Source organism: Coregonus lavaretus (assembly GCF_964263955.1).
Source record: "Coregonus lavaretus genome assembly, contig: HAP1_SCAFFOLD_334, whole genome shotgun sequence".
Taxonomy (NCBI): Eukaryota; Metazoa; Chordata; class Actinopteri; order Salmoniformes; family Salmonidae; genus Coregonus; species Coregonus lavaretus.
The window spans coordinates 289,093-309,847 of NW_028160098.1; the positions used below are offsets into that span (position 1 = coordinate 289,093).

Genomic DNA, 20,755 nt, shown 5'->3' on the forward strand with positions numbered 1-20,755 from the left:
GTGGGGCTTACAAGACTCACATTTCATATACTCAGAGGTGGGGCTTACAATACTCACATTTCATATACTCAGAGGTGGGGCTTACAAGACTCACATTTCATATACTCAGCGGTGGGGCTTACAATACTCACATTTCATATACTCAGAGGTGGGGCTTACAAGACTCACATTTCATATACTCAGCGGTGGGGCTTACAAGACTCACATTTCATATACCTTTCAAGACATCACTGTAGGACAAACATTTGATTTGATATCAGAATATACTTCAAATAAAATAAATCAATGTATGCTACAGCTGAACACATGTTATAGTATATAGGCCTCCTGCCTATCTGATAATATGAAGCGCATATTCAGATTAACTTCACAGTACAGAACAAGTTTGTAAAGTTTTCCAGAACCTCCCACAACACGGCCATTTCCTGGTGTGTCTTCTCCTCCCTATCTCTTGTTTTGCTCCTGGTGTCTGTGACACATCTGGGTCCTTTAGCAATCCATTACCTCACATAGGGGACTGGATTGAATTTGGTCAGGGGTGGGCCAACAAGGTTCAGAAAGAGTAGCCCTGATATGGTGGAGGTATGCAGAGAGGCACGGGTTGAGGTGCAAATCAGAATCATTTGAGAAAATCCCTGCTGGCCTTCTGCACTGGAGATGGGGATGGTGCTGACCACCATCAACATCTCTTTAAGTCCATCTGGAGATGGGGATGGTTCTGACCTCCATCAACATCTCTTTAAGTCCATCTGCAGATGGGGATGGTGCTGATCTCCATCAACATCTCTTTAAGTCCATCTGGAAAGTCTCCTTTATCATTACCATCAGTGTCCCTGTACTGCCTGTAGGCCCGTATGACCGTACGTGGACTGTCAATGCCAAACCTCTGGCAGAGAGATTCTATCACTGTTTCTCCATACAGTGCTCCTGAATCCTCTGGCCAGTATTGAGCATAAAGCACCTTCAGCTCCTCTATGAACTGGCTGTATCCTGTATTGTCCACCGCCCGTCCTCCTTGAGAGAACCTTCTAGCCTCCATGTTCCTCGCCAAGCTCTAGAAATACTCCCTCTGATTAAGGACTCTGTCGCTGGGTCTTCCACCATTCAGTTTGACTCCTTGGAAAGAGTTCTCTTGAATCTCTCTCTGGCTGAGTTGTGTGTCGGCCTGGCTGCTCTGCCATGGCACTGAACACCCTCACATCCCTGGTGACTGCCCTGTGTGCAGTAATAATACCCTCTCTTCCCTGGTGACTGCCCTGTGTGCAGTAATAACACCCTCACTTCCCTGGTGACTGCCCTGTGTGCAGTAATTACACCCTCACTTCCCTGGTGACTGCCCTGTGTGCAGTAATAACATCCTCACTTCCCTGGTGACTGCCCTGTGTGCAGTAATAACACCCTCACTTCCCTGGTGACTGCCCTGTGTGCAGTAATAACACCATCACTTCCCTGGTGACTGCCCTGTGTGCAGTAAAAACACCCTCACTTCCCTGGTGACTGCCCTGTGAGCAGTAATAATACCGTCACTTCCTTGGTGACTGCCCTGTGTGCAGTAATAACACCATCACTTCCCTGGTGACTGCCCTGCATGCAGTAATAACACCCTCACTTCCCTGGTGACTGCCCTGTGTGCAGTAATAACACCCTCACTTCCCTGGTGACTGCCCTGTGTGCAGTAATTACACCTTCACTTCCCTGGTGACTGCCCTGTGTGCAGTAATAACACCCTCACTTCCCTGGTGACTGCCCTGTGTGCAGTAATAACACCCTCACTTCCCTGGTGACTGCCCTGTGTGCAGTAATAACACCATCACTTCCCTGGTGACTGCCCTGTGTGCAGTAATAACACCATCACTTCCCTGGTGACTGCCCTGTGTGCAGTAAAAACACCCTCACTTCCCTGGTGACTGCCCTGTGTGCAGTAATAACACCCTCACTTCCCTGGTGAGTGCCCTGTGTGCAGTAATAACACCCTCACTTCCTTGGTGACTGCCCTGTGTGCAGTAAAAACACCCTCACTTCCCTGGTGACTGCCCTGTGTGCAGTAATAACACCCTCACTTCCCTGGTGACTGCCCTGTGTGCAGTAATAACATCCTCACTTCCCTGGTGACTGCCCTGTGTGCAGTAATAACACCCTAACTTCCCTGGTGACTGCCCTGTGTGCAGTAATAACACCATCACTTCCCTGGTGACTGCCCTGTGTGCAGTAATAACACCCTCACTTCCCTGGTGACTGCCCTGTGTGCAGTAATAACACCCTCACTTCCCTGGTGACTGCCCTGTGTGTCTCTCTTTTGGAGCTCGAGTGACAATTCAGATATGTGTGATGCACTTCAACAACTAAGACCTAGATTGTTAACAAACGCATGCGAGGATATCCGCATGGCAAGGCCACTATAGCTCTGACGGGTCACGCCGTCGCGGGAGGCATCCTCAGATCATCATTATTTGGTCCGTAACGGTTAATGAGCCATATTTGTTTATGGTCCAATAACATATTTAAAATAATCTATCTACCTTGCGTATCTGTTTGGACAATTTGCACATTCGGATCGAAATTACTGTTAATTAATATCATCACCCCTTTTGAGTTTCTTAGCCCATGGGAGAAGTATATTTCGCCCCCCCCCCCCCCCCTCCCCAGTCCTTTTTCCACCCAACTTCATCTAGAATTGTTGAATGGGTTTCTCTCTTTGAGCCATATAAATATTGTTCTTCTTTTGTTATTATCTGCTAAGCCATTACAATTATAACTGGCTATTACAATTATAAGCTTTGAATGTTGCTTGACAAGCCAGGGGTTATACGTTTGTTTGGTCTTGAACTGAGCCTCTGTCCAAATTGCACCTGCTCCGGGCACTTCGTCGGTTGATGGACATATGTAGAAATAAGAGAGCAGGTCTGAAATCAATGGGGAAGGATTAGGATGATTGCACAGAAGGATCAACGCGCTTTTACATGATGGTTTTTCTGGGAGGCTGGAGAAATAACCAGGAGGCAACTTGATTTAACTCTGATCGCTTTTTTAAATGTTTACAGTGCTAACAGTAAACAAATTGTATAAATAATGCGTGAGGTACCGGAGCCGGGCAAATAGGTGCTGGAACAAATGAGGTCAAATCTGAGAGGTGCCAGATCCGGCTCAAATTAAGCACTGGAACCCAGGTCTGGAGTGTATGACGTTGGTGTATTGGTACTGAATATACCATAGATGGAGACAAGACTGATTGGAACAGAACCAGTGAGACCCAGACCAAGACTCAACCACTAGAGACCTCTAGACCCAAGTGTCCAACCTGTAAGGAGACCAAGACCAGTTTAAATGTGTCTCACCTGTAAGGAGACCTAGACCAGTTTAAATGTGGACAACCTGTAAGGAGACCTAGACCAGTTTAAATGTGTCCAACCTGTAAGGAGACCTAGACTAGTTTAAATGTGGACAAATGATCCCCAGAGTGTGAACATTAATGCTAGTGTGATGATGATGCTATAAGTACAGCATAGTGTGGTGAGTTTCAGAGTTGGTCATTAGTCCTCATAGGGGATGGTTTCATTCTATGGAGTAGCAGTGATCTTCATGACATTGTGCATGTTTTAGATCAAATCCATTGCGGTCAACTGCACAGACTCACTAATCTACAAATCCCGTTGCATCTTAAATAATGACTCACTAAGGGGTTTTCACACTAAATTGGTTTGGAGCTGGGGGGGGTTTTCGAACTTGTTTGGACTGGTGTGAACACTATACGCACTCGGGAGCACACCAAACAATGCACCTAGGTTGGCTCAAAAGGAGTGGTCTTGTTCCGTTTCCATTCATACCCCTTGGTGCTGTAGTACCGTGGTGTGATTTGCTGCAGGTGTCAACGCAGTCCGGACCAAACACAGGAAAAGATCCAAGCATACAGTATTATTGGTTGTTTGACTGTGAGCATTTGATCAAATGCACGCATTATAATATCTTGATATCTCTGAAACATGTTGTGAATAGCAGTACATTTATGAGCGCATCTGTAAGGGGCTTAATACAGTTGTATTCCAGACACTAGGTGGCAGCCCACGGGGAATAAAGAAGAAAAGTTAATGTGGACTGGGGGAGAGGAAGAAAAACTAACAACAAATGCTGTTACAGTATCTCACAAAAGTGAGTCCACCCTTCACATTTGTGTAAATATTTGAGTTTATCTTTTCATGTGACAACACTGAAGAAACGACACTTTGCTACAATGTAAAGTAGTGAGTGTACAGCTTGTATAACAATGTACATTTGCTATCCCCTCAAAATAACACAACACACAGCCATTAAAGTCTAAACCGCTGGCAACAAAAGTGAGTACACCCCTATGTGAAAATGTCCAAATTGGGCCCAATTAGCCATTTTCCCTCCCCGGTGTCATGTGACTCGTTAGTGTTACAAGGTCTCAGGTGTGAATGGGGAGCAGGTGTGTTACATTTGGTGTCATCGCTCTCACACTCCCTCATACTGGTCACTGGAAGTTCAACATGGCACCTCATGGCAAAGAACTCTCTGAGGATCTGAAAAAAAGAATTGTTGCTCTACATAAAGATGGCCTGGGCTATAAGAAGATAGCCAAGACCCTGAAACTGAGCTGCAGCACGGTGGCCAAGACCATACAGCGGTTTAACAGGACAGGTTCCACTCAGAACAGGCCTCGCCATGGTCGACCAAAGAAGTTGAGTGCACGTGCTCAGCATCATATCCAGAGGTTGTCTTTGGGAAATAGACGTATGAGTGCTGCCAGCATTGCTGCAAAGGTTGAAGGGGTGGGGGGTCAGCCTGTCAATGCTCAGACCATACGCCGCACACTGCATCAAATTGGTCTGCATGGCTGTCGTCCCAGAAGGAAGCCTCTTCTAAAGATGATGCACAAGAAAGCCCGCAAACAGTTTGCTGAAGACAAGCAGACTAAGGACACGGATTACTGGAACAAGATAAATGTATTTGGTTCAGATGGTGTCAAGCATGTGTGGCGGCAACCAGGTGAGGAGTACAAAGACAAGTGTGTCTTGCCTACAGTCAAGCATGGTGGTGGGAGTGTCATGGTCTGGGGCTGCATGAGTGCTGCCGGCACTGGGCAAATACAGTTCATTGAGGGAACCATGAATGCCAACATGTACTGTGACATACTGAAGCAGAGCATGATCCCCTCCCTTCGGAGACTGGGCTGCAGGGCAGTATTCCAACATGATAACTACCACAAACACACCTCCAAGACTAAAATATTGACACTTTGGGCCCAATTTGGACATTTTCACTTAGGGGTGTACTCACTTTTGTTGCCAGTGGTTTAGACATTAATGGCTGTGTGTTGTGTTATTTTGAAGGAACAGCACATTTACACTGTTATACAAGCTGTACACTCACTACTTTACATTGTAGCAAAGTGTCATTTCTTCAGTGTTGTCACATGAAAAGATGTACTCAAATATTTACACAAATGTGAGGGGTGTACTCACTTTTGTGAGATACTGTACATCGTCCTGACATTATGAAAATTAAAGTAAACAGTACCTTTCGCGTTGGAGTTTATAGAGGAAGAAAAACTAACAAAAACGTAGAACCATAGTAAAGCCCAGTATGGACTATCAATACAGGTACTGTATGTAGAACCATAGTAAAGCCCAATATGGACTATCAATACAGGTACTGTTTGTAGAACCATAGTAAAGCCCAGTATGGACTATCAATACAGGCATTGAAAGGTGTTGAGTAGTGAGAGAAAGAGGTGTTGAGTAGAGAGAGAGAGAGACGGGACATCAGGTAAAGTTCTGGAGATGAGGGAATATGTGTGCAGAAAGAAACCCTCCAGTATGGTTAACCACAGTTAGGCCCAGTATGGACTATCAATACATGTGACCATTTAGAATGTAACCCAGTTCAATGGGTCTTAACAGAACTGGGGGATGTCAGCCATGAAGTTGTCTAAACACAAATAGAACATAATTTGTTTCTGATTCATTGTTAATGGATTTTCCATTAGGAACACAGGGGGAAAACCTAACACAACAACACACATAACACACAACCAATAAAAACAAAGGGGGAGGAAACAACTAAAGTCATTACCATATTGTCATTTTCTAATGACAGGGAGAAAACATGTAAAATCTAGAAGACTACTTTAGATCTGGTCAGAAGAAGCCTAGTGCACTACGTAGGGAACAGGGGAGAGACTTGGGACAGAAACAGTAACTCCTGTATGGAAATCTTCATTCCAATGCCAGTGAGCAAATCTCCAATCTCCACCCTATTCCCTATGTAGTGCACTACTTTAGATCTGGTCAGAAGTAGCCTAGTGCACTACGTACGGAACAGGGAGTCATTTGGGCCAGAGTCAGTAACTCCCCTGGGTATGAATTCTCTCTCTATCTTATCTGTCTTCTATATTATGTTCTCCTCTCCTCCTCTCTTCTCTCCTCTATTCACTCTATTCTATCATCCACACCACATGCCAGCTTCAACACAATCCATTTACAAGTTAAAGACATACCTTGGAATAAATAGCAAAGGAAAACTACTACTAGATGTATGTTTTATTTCCCATCACCATGAATCATATTTAATAACTGAACAGTAGCAGACCTAACTTCATCTGTTCCTGACTCTAGATAGTGGATTAAAAATACCATCAATCTCCAATGATATTAAAGTACAATTCTGAACATTACTGATATACTGAGTGGTAAGTCAATATATCTGCTGTATTTATTGTTTGGTTAATATCACCACCTGCTGGACAGGTTTAATATTGCTTGACTGAGCAGTATGGGAGAATTAAAGATGCCAAACTTAGGGTCGGTTTCCCGGACATCTCCATTGAACATGCTTTTTAGTCCAGGACTAGGCTTCATCTGTGTCCGGGAAACCGGCCCATATAGTTCAATTAGCAAGTAAGTAACACTACCTGTTCCATGATACTGAGGAAAATGACATTGAGACAGAGAAAACATTTCAATGGTTCTGAATGAAAACCAACATACATTAACAGCATACATCATGATTAATGTAAATGTAGCCAATTAAAACATTACTTTTGATAAAAATACGTTAAGTTTTAATTAAACTCTGAAGATTAAATCAGTCAGACAAAAATAATTGTACAGAAAAACAGAGTATTATATCTGGGGACCATCACCACCAGCATGACTAGTATCTATGTGGACCCTACTACAGTTTAACCAGCTCAGCTATAGACTACACCAGCATGACTAGTATCTATGTGGACCCTACTACAGTTTAACCAGCTCAGCAGTACCACAGAGCCAAAACCCAGGATAGAGGGGCTGAGTGAATGTGGTCTGGACTCTGTGGAGGAGGGTAATTGTGTAAGAAACACTGTAGAAGGACAGAGTTCCTGCCTTGTGATCCAGGTACACTCCTACTCTGGAGGACTGAGGGCCTGGTACTGTAGTCATAACATTATTGTGTATGAAACAATAACTACCACTATAACACTGTAAACTCCAGGACTTGTCATTGTATCCAAATCAATCTGTTCTGCTGATGTCTTTATATGAGACTGCTGTATAAACATCCCCCCCACTCCACTCCACCTCCCAGTAACAGCGTCCAGACAGACCCTCTCTACACAGAACCTGGTAGTGGTTTGTGAATCTGTCTGGATGGTCAGGATATGGTTGGTCTTGGCCTTTATTGGTCACCTTTCTGTTCCCTTCAGACAGAGAGAGGAGTGTGCCTGCTGTGTTTGGGTCCAGTGTGAGCTGACAGAAATCTGGAGGAAGAGCACAGCAGAGACCAATAAGGGGAGTTAGAACAATAAATTAAGTCAGATACTGTATCTAACCTGTCTTTGATTAGAGCACAGCAGAGATCAAATCAGAGAAATACGAGGAGTCAGATAGATACCCAGTCTTTGATTAGATCTACTATTGCTATATATTTCTAGAGGGATTGTTAGGAGTGTCAGTAAAAAGAGAATGATACTTCAGAATAAAGAGACTCACATTGTAAGAACTGTTCTCTGGTCTTGGGCTCTGGAGGCAGTACAACATCCACTATATTCACTACAGACACACAAACACATTCACAGAGAGAGGGAATGTTATCATCATACCATATTCCACATGTATATGACTATTAGGGAACTTTCAATGGTCTAAAGTTGATGTTCTTATTATTTTCAACACACCTGTAGTGGAGATCTTGGTCCATTCTCCTTTAAGGACGTCTTCTAGTTTCTCTCTCAGTTCAGACACAGTCTTACTCACATCTCCAAAGTACTGAAGAGGACGGACAACGATGCTGGGTAAGTCTGAAGATACACTGGTACCGGAGAGAGACTGATAACTCTGGAGAGAGAGAGAGCGAGAGAGAGAGAACAGAACCAAATGATTGAGAGTTTCACATTGAGTTTTAGTTTCATATCACATGTATCAAGGCAGTTTAGTTACCTGGAGGAAATGGATGTGATCCTCTGTGTGTGAGAGCTGCTCCAGCTCAGTGCTTATCTTCCTCAGCTCAGCTATCTCCTGCTCCAGTTGCTCCAGGAGTCCTTCAGCTTGACTCACTTGAGCCTTCTCTTGGGCTCTGATCAGCTCCTTCACCTCAGAGCGCCTTCTCTCAATGGAGCGGATCAGCTCGGTAAAGATCTTATCACTGTCCTCCACTGCTGCCTGTGCAGAGCGCTGTTGATAGAGAGAGAGAGAGAGACTGACTTGTCTTACTTTAATGAGCCATCCTCATTACACTAACACCCCCCCTCCTAAAAGCACATTAAGTGACACCACAACCTCCACACAATCACATTATCCAGTACCCAACACCACAGTACAATACACCATCCAGCACCACATTCCAACCGTCCATCCAACCCCTCCTCTCCAGCCGTACAGACAGCCCCCCTGAGCCCCCATACCTCCTGAAACATCTCCACACTGTTGATCATGTTGTACAACTCAAACTCAAGCCTGAGGCGTCAACCAGACATTGGTGTCCAGGGCTCCATGTAATACCCTCCACTGGAGGACCCCTGACCTTTCCAGCACTGGGAGCTTATAGAGCCCCTCCACCTATACCCTGCCATGCTCTCAGCCCCAACAACCCCCTGCCACTGATGCCCCTTCACTCCCGCTAAGCTCCTGATGTGTCTAACCTTGACACTGAGGGTGTACAGCACCTTACCCCCCACCTCCTCAAACTCCCCCAGGCTCAGAGTGTTAAAAGTCATTAAGTCCTCCGGACTCTCCTGCCAGTCCCCAGTCTCTGCTGTCACTTGCAGTGGTGGAAACGGTGGTGGCCCCTCCTCAGGCTGCTCCAGCCCTAAGTACTGCAGCATAGAAATCAGAGACCCCTGCTGTATTGAGTCTCTCCTGCCGCATGATGAAGAGCTGCTGATCCAGCCCCAAACCACCAGCCCTCCTCAACAGAGCATATGCTGGTGCCCTCCAGCCCACCTCCGTATGGTACAGTAGCCTATGTGCTGCTGAGTCAGAACGCTGCCACCCTGACCAGAAAAAATTCACTAACTTGCGCTGCAGGTCCACAAGCAGACCACCGGGGGCGTTGAGAATGGCCAATTAAAGCCATAGAGAGGATGCCACCAAGTTGTTGATGATCAGCACCGTCCCTCTGTATGCCACTTGGGAGATGAGCCACCTCCACTTCGTCAGCCTCGACACCACCGCTTGTGACACTCCTTCCCAGTTCTTCCTATCCCAACCCTCCGAGCCCAGATACACCCCAAGCATCTTGAGCCACTCACAGCCCCACTGCAACCCCCCTGGAAGCTGCGGAGGTGCCCTGTCCCTCCATGCCCCACATAACAGAGCCTCACTCTTGCCCTAGTTTACCTAAGCAGAAGACGCCCCCTCGTACACCCTCAAACTATTCTCCAGGGCCTGTAGGTTCTGCTCATCCCTAACCAACACAGACGTCATCAGCATATGCTGACACTGCTATGCCTGTCCCCAACCCTATGCCTGGCTCCCACACTCCCTGTAGCCTCCTGCGTAGCAGGCCCAGAAAGGGCTTAATAACAAGAGTGTATAGCTGCCCTGACAGAGGGCATCCCTGGTGAATGCCCCTCCCTTCCCAGACTGGCCTACTGAGCCCTCCCCACACCTTGACCATACATGAAGCCCCAGCGTACAGCATTTGAACACAGGCCACAAAATTCTCCCCACAACCAAAACAACACATTGAACAGATATTCATGGTCCACCCTATCAAAGGCTTTCTCCTGATTATGAACAGATTGTCTGTGTTTGAGTGTCCTGGTACACAGTACGTTTGGTCCTTGTGTACAATAGAGTCCAGGTGGGACTTCAGTCTGTTAACGAGGACCTTGGTAAAGACCTTATAGTCCAAACAGAGCAATGCCACAGGCCTCCAGTTCTTTAAGTCGCTCAAATCCCCTTTTTTGGGCAGGAGAGTCAAAGCCTCCCGTCTACAGCTTAGCGACAGCTCCCCCACCCCGACGCACTCACACAACACACGTCCTGACACAACACACGTCCTGTAAAATAACTCCCCAGAACTTTTTATAAAAATCCACAGGCAGACCGTCTGAGAGACAGCAGCTGAGAGTTTGTGAAAGGCATTGGGAAATGTCTATTTGATTTCTCTGTGACAGAGAGAGTTTGGAAAGGTCTGTGAGCAGAACCTGAGAACACCCAGGATCACAGAGTTCTGCCCTCTATAAATCAGAGTACAACTCCACAGCCTCATCTCCTCACAACAGAAGTTACCCACCCATCAGGCTTCCTCATCTCCCCACAACAGAAGTTACCCACCCATCAGGCTCCCTCATCTCCCCACAACAGAAGTTACCCACCCATCAGGCTCCCTCATCTCCCCACAACAGAAGTTACCCACCCATCAGGCTCCATCATCTCCACAACAGAAGTTACCCACCCATCAGGCTCCCTCATCTCCCCACAACAGAAGTTACCCACCCATCAGGTTCCCTCATCTCCCCACAACAGAAGTTACCCAGCCATCAGGCTCCCTCATCTCCCCACAACAGAAGTTACCCACCCATCAGGCTCCCTCATCTCCCCCACAACAGAAGTTACCCACCCATCAGGCTCCCTCATATCCCCACAACAGAAGTTATAAGCCCATCAGACAAACGTAAAACAAGGGATTTTCTTGGTTTCCCCACTCTATTTTTCCAACCCTTCTGGTGAAACAGAGAACTGAGCCCTGTACTATATAATGTCATGTGTGCATATATATATATTTTTTTTTTTGTGTATGGGTGGTCCCGGGGATCGAACCCACTACCCTGGCGTTACAAGCGCCGTGCTCTACCAGCTGAGCTACAGAGGACCAGGTGCAGACACATTTATGAAAGCAAAGACAAGGTCATTATTTGGGCTCTAAACACTAACAACCGACCCTTACACACCTCTGTTGCTACCCCTGCACTAAGATTTCTGCCATGGCATTTAAATGTTTTTGGTTTACATATTCCCCCAGTCTTTGCCGCTGTTCATGTTAAGAATGTCTAACCGTGAAATCTCCATAAGAGGTGGGAGGGAAATCACCACAATCAGAAACCAGTAGAGAAGCCCATAAAGCCACCATGCCAGAAAAAACCATCAATTTAAGCAGATTCTGAAGACATGCCATTAAGAACCCATGACCCATTTTCTCAGCCTATACCACTTCCTGGGTGAGAGGACACTAAACCCATCATTCTTCATCATGTGTTGTACTGACCTTACAAACCTTCCAGGATCAATCAAATAAGACTCCAGCAGAACCTTATTTTTTCCCCTTTAGTCTCCATCAGGAACCTAGAAAGTTCTCTCACCGTATATACTGGGCCCTCAGCCTGACTGTCTGTCAGCTCTGGATCCAATGAGACATCTGAAAACGAGACGCCTTGTCCTCCGCTCCCGCAGACTCACCTCCCCCCTCTTCCTCCTCCTCCATTGGCACGGTACCGTCCTCCTCCTCCCCAGTCTCTGCCCCCCTGCACTTCCCCCCTGATCAGTGCCTCTTCCCCAATGACAGGCAATATTTACTGGGATGAGCCCACCAAGCCTTTGCCCACCGGAGTCTCTGTTACTACAGAAACCTGCCTCAGCTCATGTAGCCCAGCTTCAACCCTCCCCACCACCGCTTTCTCCACAGCCTGCGCACCACCACTTGGCCATGCACTACTACCGTGTAGCTCAATTGGTAGAGCATGGCGCTTGCAACGCCAGGGTTCTGGGTTCGTTTCCCATGGGGGGACAGTATGAAAATGTATGCACTCACTAACTGTAAGTCGCTCTGGATAAGAGCATCTGCTAAATGACTAAAATGTAAAAAATTTACTCTCCTCCCTCCTGGTACCCCTGCCATTTATTTTGCAATTCTGAGTATTTACTATTTTAGTACGGATTAGTAAGGAAAAACACTTTATTCAGTACTACTGCAGTTGCTTAATAATTCCAATAGCTGGCAGCATAAGACCATGAATGACATTTCAGAAGATTAGTTTAGTTCTCTCCCTGGATACACCACCACTCCACCTCACAGGAAAACTCCTGCCTGAGCTTTTTACTGTCCCTTTCCACACTGCTAACGCAAGAGGAAGGACTGAAAAAGCATTTAACACATTACAGTGAAGTAATATAATGATGAGTCATGTTTATTATTACCTGTTTTTATGGTCATGTTTTGAAATTATACTTCATTACTATAATGATTATCAATAAGCCTAAACATTAATTCAGTCACCTCTGGTCGACAAAAACGTATTTTCCTAGAAAATTAATTGTCAAATTCCTCAACCAGCATCGAGCACTCTGCCTTCTCACGCAAGCGAGGGGCATGTTGAGGTACATATGCTAACCGTGACGGTTGCATTATGTAATTTATTGGTGGGCTGGAAGATGCAGTGTTATTTATTTTCTATTCAGAGGCTATTTACTCCCAATATGAGATAATTTTATATAGAAGGTTTTTATAATGCATGTTTACTAGGGTTGAGGTTAGCGCATCTGAGTAGGGATTATTTGGCCGGGGTTCAATACCTGTCCTACCTATCAATCATATTGCTGCTTGTAGCCTATAACTGATGATCCCCACACTAGAAACACTGAAAACTATCTGTGCTAGCAAACCCTGTGTTCCACCCCTCCCCTGTGTAACCTTGAAGTTTGTTAAGAAACAAACACTTGTCTACGAAAAGAGACAACATGTTTAACGGATTCCGCTTGGCACCCAGCCGAGAGCACAAGAAAACCACTTGCAAATTTACCAAAACTAACCAACTACTTGCGGTCTGTTCGTACGTAATAAACGGAGGCAGATTAGCCACCACAAAACTTGTCGAAAGAGGCGAAATCTGCACCAACACACCCCTTACAAAAATCCCACTCGCAACAAGACAAACCTTTTTCATTAACACGACCGCCGACCATGAGCAAAACTTCCTCCACACCTTTCTCCGGAACGCACCCGAAGCGACAGCGTTTCTTCTCCACTCGGTTGGGGCCATCACGCCGCCCTAACAAACTACCCCTACTCCCCCCTCAACTCTAAACGATAAACAGTGGAAACCAATAAACAAACCCTCCACCATGAGAAAATAAAATCAGAAAATACGCAAGAACCAAAAGAAAAAAGAATAGTAGCCCTCCTCACGAACCACAAAACTCTCACACCTACAACTTCTTCTTCTATGATATAATGGCGGTCCACAAACCAACGTTAAAGGTGCATGCCGTCACCTACTGTGCTGGAGTGTGTGGTCAATCACGGTTTCCAACATTTCTAAATCCTCCTACCTAACTCAGTACTTCTGAGAAAATAAAGAAGAGCCCTACTAACTTCTAATAGACCCTCCCCCATCCCCCAAATCCCTTCCTAACCCCCCCAACCCCGTCCAACCTCAATGACCCTACACTTCAATCTTTCCCTCTCTTCAACATACTTACAACAATATAACAACACATGCTCCACCGTTTCATCTACCATACCCTCCAGACACAAATCATTCCCATGCTTGCCAACCAGATGTAATGACGAGTTCAATTTACAGTGTCCTAAGCGCAATCAAGTAAACACCACATCTTCCTTCCTAATCTGACTTTTGAATCTTGGTACACCAACCTTTCTTTGGAGGACATATAAATGCCGGCCCTTGTGCTCAGAGTACCATCTCTTATGCCACACATCTATCAAAATGGCTCTGATCTTACATTTGGCCTCACCTCTACCCAGTGGAACATTAATATCAATTATATCTCGTTTCAAAGCTCTTTTAGCTAACTGGTCTACAATTTCATTCCTTTCCACACAATAGTAGGTCACTCCTATTAGATTTACCAGATGATAAACTATTCAGTACAGACAGAGAATCTGAGAATACTATAATTCTACCTGGTTGTACGTCCTCCACCCACTGGAGGGCAACTATTATCACCAACAGTTCAACTGAGTATACTGACAGTTCATCTGTTAGTCTTCTACATATCTGCACATCAAATTCAGGAACGTAAACGCCTGCTCCTGTGCGCCCACTATCTGGGTCCTTGGATCCATCTGTGAAAAGCGGTAAAAAAGCATAAAAACTTCTACCAATGTAATTGTCAACCAGTTTCACTATATCACTGACTTCTGACCAATCTTTCTTTTTCTCTACCAAGGTTAGATCAACAACAGGGTCTGGGAGTAACCATGGAGGAACATCCCCTATCACCACAGAAGGGCCAACCTCCAACTCCCTCAAACCACTCTCATCAGCAAGCTTTCCAACTGTCCAACCAAAACCACTGCCTTGTCTACTAGTATATTCCCAACAGTCATCTAGAACAGTGGCAGTGGGATGCTCAACCTCACAGCCTTTCAACCTAACCCAATAAGCGAATGACAATTTTTTACGCCATATATCCAAAGGCATCTCTCCTGCCTCCACTAGTAAGGCACATACAGCTGTTGATTTAAATGCACCAATACATATCCTTAAAGCTATATACTGGATTCTGTCCAGCTTCTGAAGCCAAGTCTTTACCTCTGTTCCATAAACTGTACACCAGTAATCAATTGGCGTCCTGATCAGAGCTCTATAAATATCCATCAACGACTGTATATCAGCACCCCATTCATAATCAGAGACCCACACAACCAACTACCATAAAAGTGATGGAATGAGAGAGACAGAGACATCGTTACAACACTGTACATAGCCATAATTTAGCATTTCTTCTTCTTCTTTGGAGTTTAACGGCGGTTGGCATGGAAAAAATTTAAAAAATAAAAATAACAAAACAACAAATCTTCTGAAGTCAAATCTTGTATGCCCAAATACTTCTCTGCAGCTGCCACCACAATATCTATTTTCTGTGAATTACATTCAATTTCTGCAGTACAGTTGATAACCATTGCTATGAACGCTAAGAAGCTATCTTTACTAAAGCATATATCACTCGTTGGCCTATCCCTCTGTGCTGGCACAGATCTACTACTCACAGGCATCCTCTCAGGATCTCTCACCCTTGACCCATCCTCCTCTACTTTCTTCACTGCCTCAACATACGACACCTTCTGCACTACTCTGACTCTAGCCACCTCAACCTGCCTCTCTCGCACCGGACACTTCCAATCCCCAGCAACATGGGCATCCCAACAGTTGACACACACAACTTTATCCACCGAAACTACACACACCTCTATCCCATGCCCTCCTGCACACTTCCCACATCTTGGAATCTCCCTCCTACAAACTGCTGCAACATGACCATAAACGTTGCACCTGAATCAGCAAAGTTCTAAGGATAACTGATATATCCTACCATGACTTTATCGGGTAAAGACTCAAAACTCAAAAGGACTGACAGTGACTCCTATGTTTCACCACGCAGACCACCGGGTCTGCATTGCACCAAACGGCGGGAATCACAAACACCAGCAGTCTTCAACCTTAATTGCTCCACTTCTACACTTAACGCTACCCCAGAAATCACTCCTTTCAATGGTGCCCTGTTCCTAAGAGCAAAGCAAGAAACAGATCTTGACCCAAGTTGCGTGACACGGAGCGCCCACTCCCTCTGGTCAGAAGAAACACAAACAAATATCACAAATCCACTACAGGTTACCTTCACTGATTCAACTGCACGCAACTCCTTTCCCACCCACCCTGAAACCACAAATGGATCTGCCAAAAGGTATGGATCCACTTTCTACAACAATGTAACTCCTACTGCACCAGATTCTTCATTATCATGTCAATTGATGCCAGGCTCTGGTTCTGAGCTCTTCACCACACCTTCTACCTCACTTAACTCTCCCTCATTCATTTCCATTTCACCTCCAGAACTCAGTCTGGCGAATGGCTCACTCTGTTTGCACTTGAGTTATAACATTTGAAATGTCTCTATTCCTTTGAACATTTTGTGAGTGCAATGTTTACTGTTCATTTCTGATTGTTTATTTCACTTTTGTTTATTATCTATTTCACTTGCTTTGGCAATGTAAACATATGTTTCCCATGCCAATAAAGCCATTTGAATTGATTTGAATTGAGAGAGAGAGAGAGAGAGATAGAGAGAGAGAGCTCCATGTTAATGTATAGGGGACATGAGTCAGTCATGGTTACTCATGGTTATGTGATGAAGTAGCCCCGCCTGCGATTTCAAAATCAGTGTCGGCCCTCAGCCCAATACGGAATGTCCTCTTGGTGTAACGGTCAAGCTGTTGCTTTCTCCCGCGGTAGACCTGGTTCATAACCAGTCAGTTACATTAAGCAGTCTATTCTCTGAAAAGGGTCCAGACAGCCTGTTCCCAACAGTGGGATTGGATAGGGGCCCCTCTCCCTCTCTCTCTGACTGGAGGAGAGAAGAGAAAGGGTGTGTCTCCTCTGGTCAACAATACTCACCTTGAGAGACTCCACAGCCTGTTGGAGCTCCTTCAGCTCCTTCTCTCTCTGCTGGAATCTCTGCTGGACCTTCTGCTGACTCATCCCCATCTGCCTCTGTGGAGAATCACTCTTCAATGAGCTATCAAGCTTTATTTGTCCAGTAGATCAATAGTATAGTAATGGGACATAGGGCCCATAGAAGATAGAGATTAAAATGTTGAGGAAGAGTCTGTGTGAATTTATATTATTATGTTGTTATGTGAATGATTATAGTTTTAACAGTGCACAAAACAGGGGAGCTGATTGGGTGTTTGATAACAAATGACAATGGTGTTTGACTTTATAAAATGGTGATACATTTGGAGACTCTGGGTTAACACATCTATATAATCAAGGTTTGTGTTCATATTTGTTCTGCCGTGGATCGATATCATTTGAATGATCTCATATTCAAACAGCCTTAGTTCCTACTCTATCTTTAATTATTTGATTATCAGACAGTCACCAACAAGTAGTTCTGGTCTTACCTGTTTCTCAGTCCTCTCTGCTGCAGCTGACACTGTATCATGGCCTTTATGTTCATCCATTGTACACAGCATACAGATACACTGCTGATCGGTACGACAGAAAACCTCCAGCAGTTTGTCATGATGAGAGCAGATCTTCTCCTGTAGTTGTGTGGTGGCTTTGACCAGCTTGTGCTTCTTGAAAGCAGGATATTCATAGTGAGGTTGGAGGTGAGTCTCACAGTAAGAGGCCAGACACACCAGACAGGACATGAGGGCTTTCTGCTTTCTGGTCCCAGTGCAGACATCACACGCCACATCTCCAGGTCCAGCATAGCACAGAGCAGGAGGAGGGAGCAGCCTGGAGTCCTGTCTTCTTCAGTTTCTCCACCAACTCAGCCAACATGGTATTTTTCCTCAGATTAGGCCTTGGAGTGAAGGTCTCTCTGCACTGAGGACAGCTATAGACCCCTTTCAGAACATCCTGATCCCAGCAGCCCTCAATACAGATCCTACAGTAACTGTGTCCACAGGCAGTAGTGACCGGCTCCTTCAGTAGATCCAGACAGACAGAACAACAGAACTGGTCCTGGTCCAGCAGAACTCCCTGCTTAGCCATTTGGATGGTTGTTCACTCTCACACAGACAGACGACACAGAGACTCAGATCAGTTTCATTTCCACAGAAGTTAGTTTTTGGGAGGGGAGGGACTTCTGGATCTGCCAGATAGGTGAGGTTAGAGGGAGGGAGGGAGGGAGGGACAGAGAGAGAACTGCGGTCAACGTGGAGAGGGAGACAAATATTTTAGTTTCTAGGTTAGGGCCCTTCATTTGGAATAAATCTAACAAATATGAGTTGTTAGAATATATAAAGGGTAACAGTTCCTATTAAGTACATATTATAATTATTTTAATAAGCTTCAAAATGCCAATATACTGTAGTTTAAATGAATACTGTATGTATTGACTGATCATTGAGAATGAGGTAATACTTTACATTACAGTGTGGTTATTACTGTTAGGCCTAGGATCAGGGTTAAAGTTACTACATTCAGCAGTAACCCTAACCCTAGCCATATCTAGGACTAAAAAGAGAAGACGTTTTACAATCAGAGTTCTTTGTATCTCTTCTTAGTCAGACAGAAACCCCCCACATCTTATAGGTGGACGGGGTTACGAACATTTCCAATGAATTGTTTTCTGCAACCAGAAGAAATGAAACTGCCTTTCAGCAGGAAAAGCTTCTCTAATAATCCTAACCATTGCTGGGTGTCTTCAGAGACTGAGGTATAGAGACACACTGTCAAGTCAAATCATCTGGCTGTGCTTTCATGTCAAAACATTTATTATTTTCTATTCATAAAATTCTATTGTATTATATTCTTTGATAACATATTCTATCCATAGGCATATGGTGTTAATGATGACTGTTTGTTCTGTACATTTATTGAATGGTTAGGACTATCTCACCTTATTCACTGTTTAAATCCCAAGAGACCAGGAGACCTAAAGGAAGCCTTCAACACTGCATACCTTCATCCAGTCATAGTAAACAACCTCTCTCTGTATGTCTGTCTGTATGTCTGTCTGTCTGTAAACACAGCCAACTTTTCTGCCGTGGTTGTTGTTGCTATCAGTGCTGCACAGCTATTTTCAGGTCTCTCCAGAGATGGTAGATCGGGTTCAACTCCAGGATCTGGCTGGACCACTCAAGGACATTCAGAGACTTGTCCCGAAGCCACTCCTGCGTCTTGGCTGTGTGCTTAGGGTTGTTGTCTTGTTGGAAGTTGAACCTTCGCCCCAGTCTGAGATCCTGAGCGCTCTGAAGCAGGTTTTCATCAAGGATCTCTCTGTACTTTGCTCTGTTCATTTTTCCCTCGATCCTGGCTATTCTCCCAGTCCGTGCCTCTGAAAAACATCCCCACAGCCTGATGCTGCCACCACCATGCTTCACTATAGGGATGGTGCCATGTTTTCCACAGACGTGACGCTTGGCATTCAGGCCAAAGAGTTCAATCTTGGTTTCATCAGACCAGAGAATCTTATTTCTCATGGTCTGAGAGTACTTTAGGATCCTTTTGGCAAACTCCAAGTGGGCTGTCATGTGTCTTTTACTGAGGAGTGGCTTCCGTCTGGCCACTATACAATAAAGGCCTAATTGGTGGAGTGCTGCAGAGGTGGTTGTCCTTCTGGAAGTTTCTCCCATCTCCACAGAGGAACTCTGGAGCTCTGTCAGAGTTACCATCGGGTTCTTGGTCACTTCCCTGACCAAGGCCCTTCTCCCCCGATGCTCAGTTTGTGTCACGCCCTGGCTCTGGGGACACTGTTATGTTGAGCCAGGGTGTGTAGATCTATGGGTTTTGTTTCTATGGGTGTTTATTTCTATGTTGGCCAGAGTGACTCCCAATCAGAGGCAACGAGTGTCAGCTGTCGTGGGTTGTCTCTGATTGGGAGCCATATTTAAACTGTCTGTTTTTCATTCGGGTTTGTGGGATTTTGTTCTATTTTGGTTTGTGTATAACCGTAGACATCACGTTATCGCCTGTTGTTTTGATCGTGTGATCATTCCAATTTAATAAATATGTTCGCTTTCAACGCTGCGCCTTGGTCCTCCTCATTGGTAGACGATCGTGACAGTTTGGCCAGGCGGCCAGCTCTAGGAAGAGTCTTGGTGGTTACAAACTTCTTCCATTTAAGAATGATGGAGGCCATTGTGATCTTGGGGACCTTCAATGTTGCAGAAATGTTTTGGGACCCTTCCCCAGATCTGTGCCTCAACACAATCCTGTCTCAGGGCTCTACGGACAATTCCTTCACCCTCATGGCTTGGTTTTTGCTCTGACATGCACTGTCAACTGTGGGACCTTATATAGACAGCTGTGTGCCTTTACAAATCATGTCCAATCAATTGAATTTACCACAGGTGGACTCCAATCAAGTTGTAGAAACATCTCAAGGATGATCAATGGAAACAGGATGCACCTGAGCTAAGGGTCTGAATAGCAAAGGGTCTGAATAATTATGTAAATAAGGTATTTCTGTCTTGTATTTTCAATAAGTGTATAAAATAAAAACCTGTTTTCGCTTTGTCATTATGTGGTATTGTGGGTAGAGTGATGAGGATTATTTTTTTTTTAATCAATTTTAGAATAAGGCTGTAACGTAATAAAATGTTGAAAGGGTCTGAATACTTTCCGAATGCACTGTATGGCAGCTAGAAATCAAAACTGGATGGTCTTCAGAGATAGATGGGAGGGGCTTCGGGTAGCTGAAGGCGGGGACTAAAAACAAACAAAAGATAACTAATGTAAAATGTACTGTCTGTGAAATGTATGTAGTATGTACATTTATAAGCTGGAAGTGGAAGCCTCAGTATTGTTGTCCATTAGTTTAGGAGGGGTGGTAGGGTTAGG

General features: G+C 45.0%; 1 protein-coding gene and 1 pseudogene across 2 annotated transcripts in view; one reads left to right on the forward strand and one right to left on the reverse strand.

The window, feature by feature from the left end:
* LOC311122154 (uncharacterized protein) overlaps positions 1-20,755 on the forward strand; it is a gene marked incomplete at both ends in the record, with an annotated part of 314,006 nt that overhangs the window by 94,501 nt on the left and 198,750 nt on the right. The window lies entirely within an intron of this gene.
* Positions 7,063-17,962, reverse strand: LOC311122160 (tripartite motif-containing protein 16-like; annotated as a pseudogene). Its single transcript has 6 exons — positions 17,365-17,962; positions 16,856-16,951; positions 8,436-8,669; positions 8,174-8,333; positions 7,989-8,048; positions 7,063-7,756 (listed from the first exon to the last, which is right to left on the reverse strand). The product of its transcript is annotated as a tripartite motif-containing protein 16-like (transcript).